Genomic DNA, 12,251 nt, shown 5'->3' with positions numbered 1-12,251 from the left:
GTTTGAATTAACATCTATTTTATTATTTTTGGTTCATTCATTTTGTTTCCGAATGATCGATATCATGATGAGGACCAGTCCAATGCATGATTAGGGACAAATCTCTCTGGAATATTATAAACAGCAACAATGGACTTGGCTATAGTCCATCCACTTACTCAAAAGTTAAATCTTTCTAGTTGTGAACTCACAAAGAACAAAGCTACGGCTCTCAGCAACACAAGTTACTAACCACTTAATATTCTGTTAGACAGAAATCAGCATATACAATCACCCTAAGTACCTTTGTTTCAAGATTCCCATATCTTAATTCCTCCATCTGAAGGGAAGCCTCCAAAGAACAAGCATTTCTATTTGGGGGGTCAAATCATCACCAAATAAAGTATCAGAATGTTCAGATCTTACCATGTGCACCCTACAAATCTTTATTCCATATGTCCAGCAACCAACAACTTACCACTATGATTAAGGAGACATGACATGCCAACCTTCTCGTTGGTCAATATAATTCCAGATTTACTACTACTCGCTCTTTTTTAGTGGCACTGGGAACTAGCTGGTCCAATCTGACATGTGGTCTGGATTCTTTAAGCTTGTGCCATCTTTCAGTGTATTTTTTAAAAAAGAAATAGGAGGGGTCTTTCCCATCTTTCAGAATTATGTGCTGGAATAGTTTCGCTCCTTCGGCCGCATCTAGAATCGTGGATTTTTCCTGATTGAATCCAGATATTTCCTCTATAGAGAATTCCTTTTTCCAAACAGGATCTTAGTTGTTGTGTTCGAGTCTAATATTTGTGGGTACATCAGGGCTTTCTAGTTTCTACTCACAGTCCATGCTGCTAATGCAGCGTGCTAATTTCGTGTTCAAGGACAATGCTAATTATGAATCACCAAAAGCTAAAGCAAGATTTCGGTATCCAAAGCTACTCAATGCATTCTGAAGAGTAATAGCACACAATCAGTACAACGTACAACAGAATTCAGTTAAATCAACATTTTTTTAGTAGAAAAGATTCCCCTGCTCATCATTCTAGGGAGCGAATAAAATGTCTTAATTAGTTAGCAACAAATACGTACGGCTAACTCCTAAGAAAATCCAAATCCCTAATCATTGGTAGCAACAGATTAAAGATCACTATAAACATGTCTTAACCCCTTGTTTCAGTGGTAGGTGCAGTATTTGCATTATGTGATGGTTAAGATGTGATTTTCTACAATGTTGTTTATAGTGAGGCCATGTGTAATGTGGTCCATCTTTTAGCTACTCACCTACGTACTGAAATTCATTGTATGTCAGTTTTTTTAATTGTCCAGTTGAGACCATGAAAGAATCCAATTCATTCGTGATGAGGGGCAAATCTCTCTGGATTTAAGATACTAAATATTAAATTAGATATGTACCAGGATATTGTACTATTAGCAGTTCCCTTTCAACATGCACATCTCTTCCTCCATCTGAACGAAATCTCTTTAGGACAAATGGAGAGCCATATCATCACCAGATAAAGTATCACAATGCTGAGATCTTACCATGTGCCTCATACAAAGTTTATTCCGTGTTCAGCAACTAACAACTTACCGTGATGATTAAGGAGAAGTGACGTTCCAGTCTTTTAATTAGTCAAAGTAGTGTCAGGTTTATTATTTTTCTGGTGGCATTCAGAATATATAAAATTAATAGATTGTAGATTTTATGTCTGAATGTTTTAAGCTTCTGCAATCTATCAGATATAAGCGCTGGCACAGTTTCGCTCTTTAGGCCTTGTTTGGAATATGTTTTTCCAGTTCTTGCCTTTCTGGTGAAATACGTACATTAAAAATAATTGCATTTTTTTCCAGTTCTTCTTTCACAATTCGTGCTTCGAATCTTATACACTAAACTCACGTTCAAATACATTATTATTGTGAAATTGCCCCCAGCATAAGAAAATATATGGGATATTCAGAGCAATCAATGTGTTCTGAAGTACTCGTCGTACAAAATCTGTAACACAAATCAATGTCAGTTGTATCTATTATCTAAGATTCCCCTTCCCATCATTCAATCAAGGAAGAGATAAATGTTCGTATTAGTTAGCAATAAACATACTGCTAACTGCAAAGCAATCTAACGTCCTACTCTTTTTGAAACCGAACGTCCTAATCATTTGCTAGCGAATAACTAAAGGGCGACCCATAAATATCTTAACCGGTTTCATTCAGTGATACTTGCAGTATTTGCCGTGTGTCATGATTAAGATTATTTTGTTTCTTTAAAATTATTCTACTGAAGTCATTTCAAATGTGATCCGCCATTTATTGAAAGACACATCTGTCAACAAAATGGTAGCATCCAATTCAACATCGCATATACAAAAAAAAGGTGAATAATGGTACTTAAAATTAAATTTGAAGTGCTTCTGTACTAGCCGAAAATAGGAGATATGAGATTAATCTAGTTAAATGGCAGTTGGCACTTGTCCAGCAATCATTAGTCCCTGCAAATTATTCAAGTTGTCTAATTTCGAGGTATGTTTGAAAACTGTACCCGCTGCTGAAGGTTGGCACCAGCACGGCTGCATCCTCACACTTGTCCTTTTGAGTTCATGAACTGCTGAACAGGGACCATGTACTCTAGATGTACCTTCATTTTGATCCAGTTAGTGATGCCTACAAGCTTAAGTTTTCCTGTGTTCATCTTAGGACCATCACCCTTTACCTATTTGCTTCAACTAGAAGCAAGAGGAAGCTGTAGAAGCAACAAAAATGATGGTTCAAGGAAGCACAATTACAGCTTACTTTAAGTGCACATGGGAAGCACACAATGAAAAAGGACATGATTTTGGACAAGTCTGCTTAGAGTGGTCCTGATTCTACCTAATCGAGTTGTTTGCACAAATATAGTCACTGATAGGAGAAACCATAGGGATGAAATGTAGCTGATAAGATGCATAGTAGGTGTATCATAACTGAAAAGAATGGTCGTAGTTGTTAACACCTTTAGACATTTCAGTTAACCATATAAGATAAGTCTCTATGATTGCAAGTTTACGCTTATTGAGGTTAGTGGTTAGACGGCTAACAACATGATTGTGACTTGTGATTTCTGACTAAAAGAAAAGAAAGTATTGTGATTTCTTTTGGTGCATGATGCTTGCATTCAGTCAGCAATGGCGTTGCTTTTATAAATAATGTTGTTATGATCACTGCATTCCTGATGTATCCAAGTTTGTGGGACTTCCTGAAACACTGTCCCAAATAGATGCTTGCCTCAGAACTTGTCATGAGCCCCTTTCAATAGAAGCAGGTTCATAAACAATGACTTCATGAGGCCCTATAAATAAAATCTTATCACACATCATGTCGATCCTAATGAAGTTCACCCTTCACCAACAGTGGTATTCAGGTTGCAATTGTGAATCAAGAAGCTGTGAAATTCCTATTGGCTGCAGTCCACACACCTGGCTGAGGACAGGTATGCAAATAAGATGAAACTACACCATGAGCAGTTGTTGATAATATGAAACCTCTTCTGAGTTTTACATTCTCTCCAACCATGGCAGCAACTTCTGTAGCAGCACTTTGGACAGTTGTTTCCCCACTGAGCTTAGGATGATCTACATTGATAAACATGTTCTGCAAGGTTGGAGAAATGACCAGTCATGATCTAATCACCTTTGTTGCATAGTTAGATGCAATCAATTGCAATCTTGAATTCATCATGGCAACTGTTGTTAATTGCCATTCAACATTTATGTTAAAATTGTATATCAACCTCAACATATCCTCATCCAATCTGTGCTAGAAGAAACATACAACTGGTTGAAGCATTCATTTTCTTTTATTTTATTTAGTCAACACACATTATGATCATGTGCCAATATAACACTCCATAGGAAACAAAATTCTAAGGACTATGGGGCATCAATCCTTAATGATATAAGTTTCAGGAAAAAAATTTAATTGAAAACCCTGATAAATGGAATATAACTCAATATAGATTGTCACGGTGGTGCCCAAACTCAAGACTCAGGAGTAGATGAGAATCTCTCCTGATAATTCCTGCTTGGATTGATTCACCTCTCTTTACACAGATAGGCTTTCTTGAACCCTAGGCAAGAGACCTCTAATCTTAACTCTAAATTGACCATAACCCTGACGAAACTCCTGCTACATTACCAGGCGTTAATGTAGCAGGCCTACTATAATGCTGAGCCGGCCCAAAGGGTGCAGCTGATTGCCCATGACATGGTTCTTGAATTCTTGATCGAACTTAAATATAATAGCTCAGAGTTCAGATGATGAATCCAAGTCCATAACTGGTAGTGCAGGAACATTTAGTCAACTGCAAGATATTATCATATTGAAGATACGGCACTAGAAGGGTTAGAACCGAGACTATCATGGTGGGGCTGCGCTGCGATACCAAAGAAGCAGCTATGCACATGAGTGTGGCTGACTTGGCTGCCACAGGAAAAGCCCACTTCTGATATCCCCAGTTGGTTAGGAGGTCTATTTAGTAATTGGGGCTATCCAAACTATGTGGTCTTCTGTTTCAGGCTAAATTCATTAATTAGTTGACCACCAGACTCATCAAAATCAAGCAATAACAAGCCCTTTTCCTTCTTTTGTACCAAGGCCATAACATAGATCATAGATCAACACATGAAGATATCCATAAGCTCACCAACAAAGATAGTCATAAAGTAACATGACATACCTCCAAATATTCAGGATCAAAAGGAAAAAAACAATTGACCAGGACTCTGGGCAGACAAGGCCATCTTTGCCACTGATGAAGCCTGCATGGTGAATGAAATTAGAAAATAAAGATAAATCAAGGTTGAATGTGTGCAATGATGGATGATTAATAGAAGCAACAAATGAACTAAAATATGGTCTTGCACCCAAGATGTAAATAGACAAAGTATTGGCAACCTAAGAGATAGCGTAGCTACGACAGAAGAACCTAAAGCATACAGTTGCTACAGAATTTGAAACTGACACCGCTGCAAACTGCTTAACATGCAGGTAGAAATTTTCCCTTTCTTACTTGATATTAACACAATTTAACAGATATCTCCCTACAAAAATGAGATAGATATTGCTCTTGGCATATCAGCAAAAAGAAATATGGAATGGCATTATAAAACCCAAAAGACCCTAACAGAAAAGAAAAATAGAAGCAAAAGAATCCAGGGAGTAGCTCACTATATGTTGTAGTAACAATACACAATTCAATGAGTGAACACGAGCAAAAATGAGGTAAATATAACCTTCTTTCCATGATAAAGCGTGGCAGCAAAGGATGGAAATACCATGCCATACAAGTAGTCAATAACCACCACCAAGAGGCCAGCATTTACATTCAAATGATTTAATTATGCTAAATAGCAACGAATTTTATTTTCAACCACCATGTAATTATCTTAACTAAATAAATCTAAAAGAACCTTCTCTCAAAATTGCTAACATGATTTCATGTGCATTGTACTTTTCAGGTGCAAACTTCTTAAACATAAACCAAAAAAGCAGCTTAGTTTCCTATTAATAAGATAAAATATTACAGGGAATGAAACCAACCAGATACTGGAAAACATCATTTCTTGCTGCGAAATCAGTTTCACAGTTAAGCTCAATCACAGCTGCCCTTTTCTCATCTTGTGCAATAACTAGCAAACCTTCAGCAGCAGTCCGTGAAGACTTTTTGGCAGCAAGAACCACTCCTCTCTTCCGCAGGTCTTTCTGTGCAGCCTCTGAAAGAAATAAACAAACTCAAATAGAATAAATGAAAATATTAAAGATATAAATTAAAGTACTCCAACACAGTGAGAAAGAAGAGCTAACCAATATCCCAGTCGCAGCTAACCAAGGAAGCCTTGACATCTTTGATTGGAGCACTCGTTCTTTCTCGGAGTTGTTTAATAAGGCTCATTTGCTCTGAAGAAGACACTTGAGATCTGAATCTCCTATGAAACATATCATTTTGAGGAACATGGTTGCCCAATAGACGAGTTTCGAATGCTGAAGAAGAGTATACCCTAGCAGCTTGCTGTTGGGCACGAAACAGAAGCCCCAATATGCGCTTTCTAGCACCTTGACCCAAGCCATTCTCAGAATATACTGCACCATGGCATAACCAATGCTTTTTCAGTGAACTAAACAATAAGTGAGCATTGCAACAGTGCAATTTCCTTTCAGAAAAATATTGTATCATTTTCCAGAACGGTATTGTTCCAGCACTGGAGGCATTTACATTAGTTGGACACATCAGCACAGAAAGTTTGGATTTGATTGTCCACAGCCAGAGGCGGACCCAGCATAGGACATTGCGAACGAAATCGAAGTTAGTAGGTAATATATTGTAAATAGATCAGAGATCCGAATACAAACAGTTTTGTTAGGGTTTGGGGTGCTCCGTCTCGCACAGCAGGAGGAAAAAGAAGGGGCGGGCATATCTGGTGGGTGCTCGTCACCAGCAAAGGGCTGGGCGAAGACGTAACGAATGGCGCCACCGCTCGTCCAGTCATCGCCGCCAGGGAAGGAATAGCAAGGGAGGAGGGAGTCCGAGAGAAGGGAAAGGGTTTAAGAAATGGAGATGCCTGAGCCCTGAGGGGGAGGGCTGTCAGTGAGCCGAGCTCGAGTGAGCCTGCCACCGCAAGCTAGAGTTCGATATCATCCAGAGCCAAGGTCGATCCGAGCCTAAGATCCCGCCAAGCCTACAACACCTCCCCAAGGCTCGAGACTCAAATAGACTCGTCTAGTGCACGTATCTCTACGGCTAAAACAATTAATTGAGGGAAAATATTTTAAAATATTTAACTTTTTGCCAACATTTTGAGTGGTATATATTCAAATGCTAGCTTTTAGCTGCTCCTATAGTACTGCCACGGAAGATAGAATTTCATGCTCATATTTACCAAAATTGCTGACATAGCGCACCAACTTGGCCCGATGGTGTGAAAGAGGCACATGAAAAAACTGTCCTACCCCTACCTTATCCTTTACAGCAGTAGAACACAGTTGTGCCCGAGCCTGACCCCATTCCCCTCCTCTCACCCTGCCCTCTTCTTCCTCCTCCAAGCCGCTCGCCATTTGCATCCCCACGACATCCCCCCCTCAGAATGCGGCGTGTCTTGATTTGGAGAGTTCTCCACTAGTAGGCGTATGACATCGCGCCCCATTTAAGAGCGGTCTCTGTTGGTGAGGAGATGGTGAGGAGACTGGCTCTCCCCTAATCCTCTGTGTCAGACCTGGGCATACGGGAATATCCATGTGGCGTACTTCTCTTAGAATACGGGATGGAACATGGCGCACGCCCTACATCTGTTGTAACTACTCGTAGCGCAGTAGGACTACTCATACAGTAGCGAAACTAGTCGGACACGGTAGAAAACTACCCGAGAAGTACTCGGGTAGGACTCCTGGGCTTGTACCCGACTAGGACTTCCATGTAAACCTGTCCCCCCGACTATATAAGGGCGGACAGGGATCCCCTCGGGGACAATCACCATCAAAGGCAATACAAACCACACATGACGTATGGTATTACGCTCTCAGCAGCCCGAACCTGTCTAAACCTTATGTTCCTTGCACCTTCGAGTTCCTGATCTCGGCAACATCCTATCTACAAACTCACCACCTCGTGGGTATCCCTTGGTGGGCGTGGCGGTTAAACACCGACAGCTGGTGCGCCAGGTAAGAGTGTTCATCGAGCATCCACCGGAGATTTCGATGGCATCCTTCAACTTCACCAGCGCTGTGCTCGACAAGGGTACAACTTTCATCTTCGGCTCCTGGATTTGTGTAACACCCTAATTTTCAAACTAGGAGCTTAAACAAATTAGGTTAGGTGTTATTTAGAATTCATAAGGTTCATTTCAAATTCTTTTGAATTTAGAACATTTATCGTGAATTAAAAATATTTTATTTATCTATAAAAGGAAATATAAGGAAACATAGGATTTGTGCATTTCATGCCTCATTGCATTGTTTTATGGATTGTGTTTCATTTGAATTTAAATTTCAAATTCAATTTCAAAAGCATTTGAATTTCATCCCTTTCTCTCTCCCTCTTTCTCTCTTGGGCCGGCCCACCTCCCTTTCTTCTTTTCTCTCCCTTTTTCCTCCCCTTGCGGCCCGGCCCACGGCCTCGCCTTCTTCTTCTTTTTCTTCCCCTCACGGCCCGGCCCGAGCGGCCTTCTTCCCTCTTCCTCCTCTCCCGCACACGGCCACCAGCCGCTCACCCCAGCCCACCAGCTCGCGCGCGTGCCCCTCCCTCCTTCTCTCTCTATCTCGCGCTGACAGGTGGGGCCCACCTATCAGGCCCTTCGTCCTCCCCCGCGCCGGACCTGGACTCAAACTTGAGTCCGGCTCACCCCTGCACCGTCCCCGCCGCAGTCCGCCTCGGGCCCGCACGCCCAGGAGCCGCCGCTACCCCTATTTAAGGTGCGGACCCGAGCCCTAGCAGCCCAACCCGCAGCCGCCGCCTTCGCAGCCCTAAACCCTAGGACCCGAGAGCTCGCTCCGCCGCCGCCATTGCCGCCCTTCGGGAGCTCGCCGCGCCGCCGCACCGCTGATCCCCGCCGTCGAACAACCACCACAGGAGCACCGCAGTGGGGTAAGGGTGCTTGCGCACCACTTCTTTCCCTCTCTCTCTCTCTCTCACTTTCCTCGTGCCGCACGACCTCACCGAGGGTCCCGGTCCGCTTCTCACCGCCGGCCGCCATCTACGGCTGCCGCCTCACCTTCTTAACGCCCCAATTGGAAATCCCACCACGCGCGCTACCTTCCAGTCCAGATCCGAGCCTTAGCCGTGGCCGGGAATGTGTTATCGCGTTTTCCTGGCGAAGCTCCGCCACTCGCCGTCACGCTCACCTCACCGCCGGTGCCCCGCGCCGCCGCCTGCACCGCTAGCCGCGTTCCCCGCCGTCGGATCTAGATCCGACGGTTCAGATCCGTTTCAACCCGAGTCAAACAGATCTAATACTCTTGCAGTTTAGCCCTTAAATTTTTTGGAAATCAACCCGCAGTCCATGTTAGTTCACAAGTATTCACGAATAGATCCTTTTTCTTCTGTTTAGGCCCGTGACGTATTCAAATATAGAATCCGTAGTCCGAGATCCTTGTGTTTTACAATCTAACCCCTAGCTCTACATTTAATTATGATCTAGCCCTCGGTTTCTTCTGTTAGAGCTCTTCTAGTTTCAAATCTTTCACAAATAAGCCCCTGGAATCATGTTTTAGCCCTAATTTCTCCATTTTAACTCTGTTTTCATCGATTCTTGTACTCACGCGATCCTTATGACATATGTAGTAGCTTTATTATATTATTTTGTTCTGTTTGTATTGATTGGTGTACTATTTCTTATTTATTGTATCTGTTTGCTTGTATGTATTTGTGTGCGACGATAGACGATACGCAGTTCGAGGGTCCGCAAGAGCCGAGCTTTGAAGACGTTCCCGAGCAGCAGCAGTTTGCTAACGAAGGCAAGTGGTCCTTGATCATATTTCAGTCCTAATAACATTACACTTATACACTTTTACTTTATATGCATGCATGTGTTTAGAATATGATGGATCCCAAGTTAAGGATATGCCTAGTTTCATTTGAACTTCCTTGATTAAACCTGGATTATTTATATTTATGTTGTAGTTACGCTAGTTGCTTTACTTAGATTTTTGTTGGATAACTTGGATATCATGTTACTCTGGTTTACTCATGTTCGGGAATTTTGTATTGGTGATAAATAAGATTATTGAATTAATTGGAACATGAAGAACCAACCAAGGAAACAGTACAACCACAATACTACATGGCTCTAGCATTGGCTAATTAATTAGAAACTCTAGCTTATGATGATCTTACCGAAAGGGCAAGAGGGGTTGCATCATCGGGGTATAGCTCGGTTCTCTTGAGGGTGTGATATGGTCCTGGGTAAGGCGTCTGCCTTATTAGGGAGAGTTATGACCGTTTTGACTTGAAAACTTAGCAGATTATCATAAGTTAGGGAATCTTTGTAAAGGCCTCGTAGTGAATACCTGCCACTCACCTTGGAAGTGTTTAAGGGCCTTGCAAACCCGGGCAATAAGGGAAACACGAGTTGTGGGTAAAATGTACAACCTCTGCAGAGTGAAAACTAATATATCAGTCGTGCTCACGGTTAAGAGCGGCTTGGACACTCACATGATAATTAAATTTAAAGATGATCTAAATTGATGGTTCTTGTTTATTTATTTATTTGTGTTGTGGATTGATTAACCTCAGATAGTTTATTCAAGGGCTAGTATATACTTACACTTAGCTAAAGCTTGCTTAATTAAAACTTGACCAACTAAAAATGCTTATCGCAGTAAAACCATGTCAGCTTTTCCTTGATCATAGCCTTGTATGTCATATTATTTACTCCACTTGCTGAGTACCAACCATAAGTGTACTCACACTTGCTTTATTAAAAATAATGCTGCTCAGAACAAGATAATTATCCGGTGTTCCCTGAAGATTTCGAAGAATACTAGGCGTATGTCTCCCAGCTATCTGCATGTGAAGTTGGAAGTCCGCTGCTATTTATTGACGTTTATTATTTCGTTTAAGGTTAAGACTGTCGGTCATGTAATAAAGTACTATTATACTCTATCTCGTTAATGTATTGTTTCGGATATTCGCTTGTGACGTCTACTGTATGTGCGGAACTTGATCCTGGCGCACATATGGGATGCATTTGGTTACCTTTTCCAAACCGGGTGTGACAGAAGTGGTATCAGAGCAGTGTTGACTGTAGGACGTTAGCCTAGTTAGTAATGGTCGAATTTTATGGCTCATCTTGCTTAGTAACCTAGCTTTTGCTTGCTTGCTTTTGAAAATTGCTTATTCATTGGTTATATCACTACTTTTTCCTCCTTGAACTCATGCTTGTCTCCTAAGTGTGCTGATATTTACAAAATGCAATCTTACTTTAAGGTCACCCATAGCATTTTTTAAATATCCTCTATCTTGCGCTGCCCTCACTTTTGTTACAGATGGCGAGAAACAAGCAGACCGCCCGCAAAAGCACCCGTGGACCGCCGCATCCGATCTATCATCCACAGGAGGTGTCTGACCAGGAGGACAACTACTACTACAACCATCCTAATGGGGGATGGGTGGACACTGACACTGACGAGGAGCCCATGGAGTTGCCAGAGGACCATCCTGACGTCTCAAGTGACATCAATGAGGGACCTGCAGGAGGAGACGGTGCTGATTCAGTTGCCACAGACGGAGATGAGGATGAAGATGGTGATGATGACTCAGGTGCACCAGATGGTGGTGACGATGACCCAAATAATGATCCAGAGCCAGCCGCCGCCACAAGCCCACCACCACCAGAGCCCCACTATGAGAAGCAGATACTTCACTTGGATTCTGCTGAGGGTCCATTCCCCGCGCTTCTCTAGAGGGTCATGCAGAGGATTGGCTTCCCGCTGATGCCATGCTATGAAGCCCACTTGTTTAAGAATGCACAGTAGGAGGAGGAGTGGTTGGTGGCAGTGGTGATCTGTGTCCCAGATGAGAGACCTGGCTGCTGGGTGGAGTACTCCAAGCACATTGACGAGGTGCCCAGGAAGACCTTGGCCGCAGAGACCAGTGAAGCCGCCAGGAGGGCACTTTACTTTCTCTATCACGCTTACAAGGAGGAACTTCAGGGCACTGAGTTCCAGATGTTCCCACGGTGCCTGAGGGGAGCCACCTGTGCGCGAATCCCTTCTCCACCCCCTGGGACAGGGAGCTTGCTCGTAGACACTACGCAGGAGTTGGTCGCTGCCCTCAGTACGGACCTGGATGCCACTGGAACTGAGATCCAGGAGGTCAAGAGGAAGCTGAGGAAGACCATTAGGGAGAAGGCGATTCTGGAGGCTCGGCTGAGGGGAGATCCGGAACTACCCCCGGAGTACGACAGTGACGAGCCGAGGGAGTACCTGCCAGAGTCACCTCCTCGCAAGCGCGTCCACTATGGAGAGCCCGGCTACCGCACCGACTATCGTTAGAGAGGATAGATTTAGGAATTAAGATAGGAGTATATTTTCTATTTAGGAAAAAAAGTTATTTTTTAAGATTCTTTTGTAATCGCTAGTCCGAACGGTCTTAATTGTGTGTTAATTTAGATTAATGAGAAAGTGTGCTTGGTTTTGTGAAAACAATGTGATTTGGATCTTTGTAATGATTGTGATAAATTGTGGAGTAATGACCACAATTATATCAAGTTATTAATACAAATAGATAGTTTAGTAAG

The 12,251-nt window shown here is 42.6% G+C and overlaps 1 pseudogene; it reads right to left on the bottom strand.

Moving 5' to 3' along the window:
* Positions 1-3,399: 3,399 nt before the first annotated feature.
* On the bottom strand, positions 3,400-8,708 carry LOC112898174 (annotated as a pseudogene).
* Positions 8,709-12,251: the final 3,543 nt, after the last annotated feature.

The sequence above is a fragment of the Panicum hallii genome, chromosome 6 (assembly GCF_002211085.1).
Source record: "Panicum hallii strain FIL2 chromosome 6, PHallii_v3.1, whole genome shotgun sequence".
NCBI lineage: Eukaryota > Viridiplantae > Streptophyta > Magnoliopsida > Poales > Poaceae > Panicum > Panicum hallii.
Note: the sequence above shows the minus strand (reverse complement) of the source record. Positions and strands in the feature narration are given on the sequence as shown.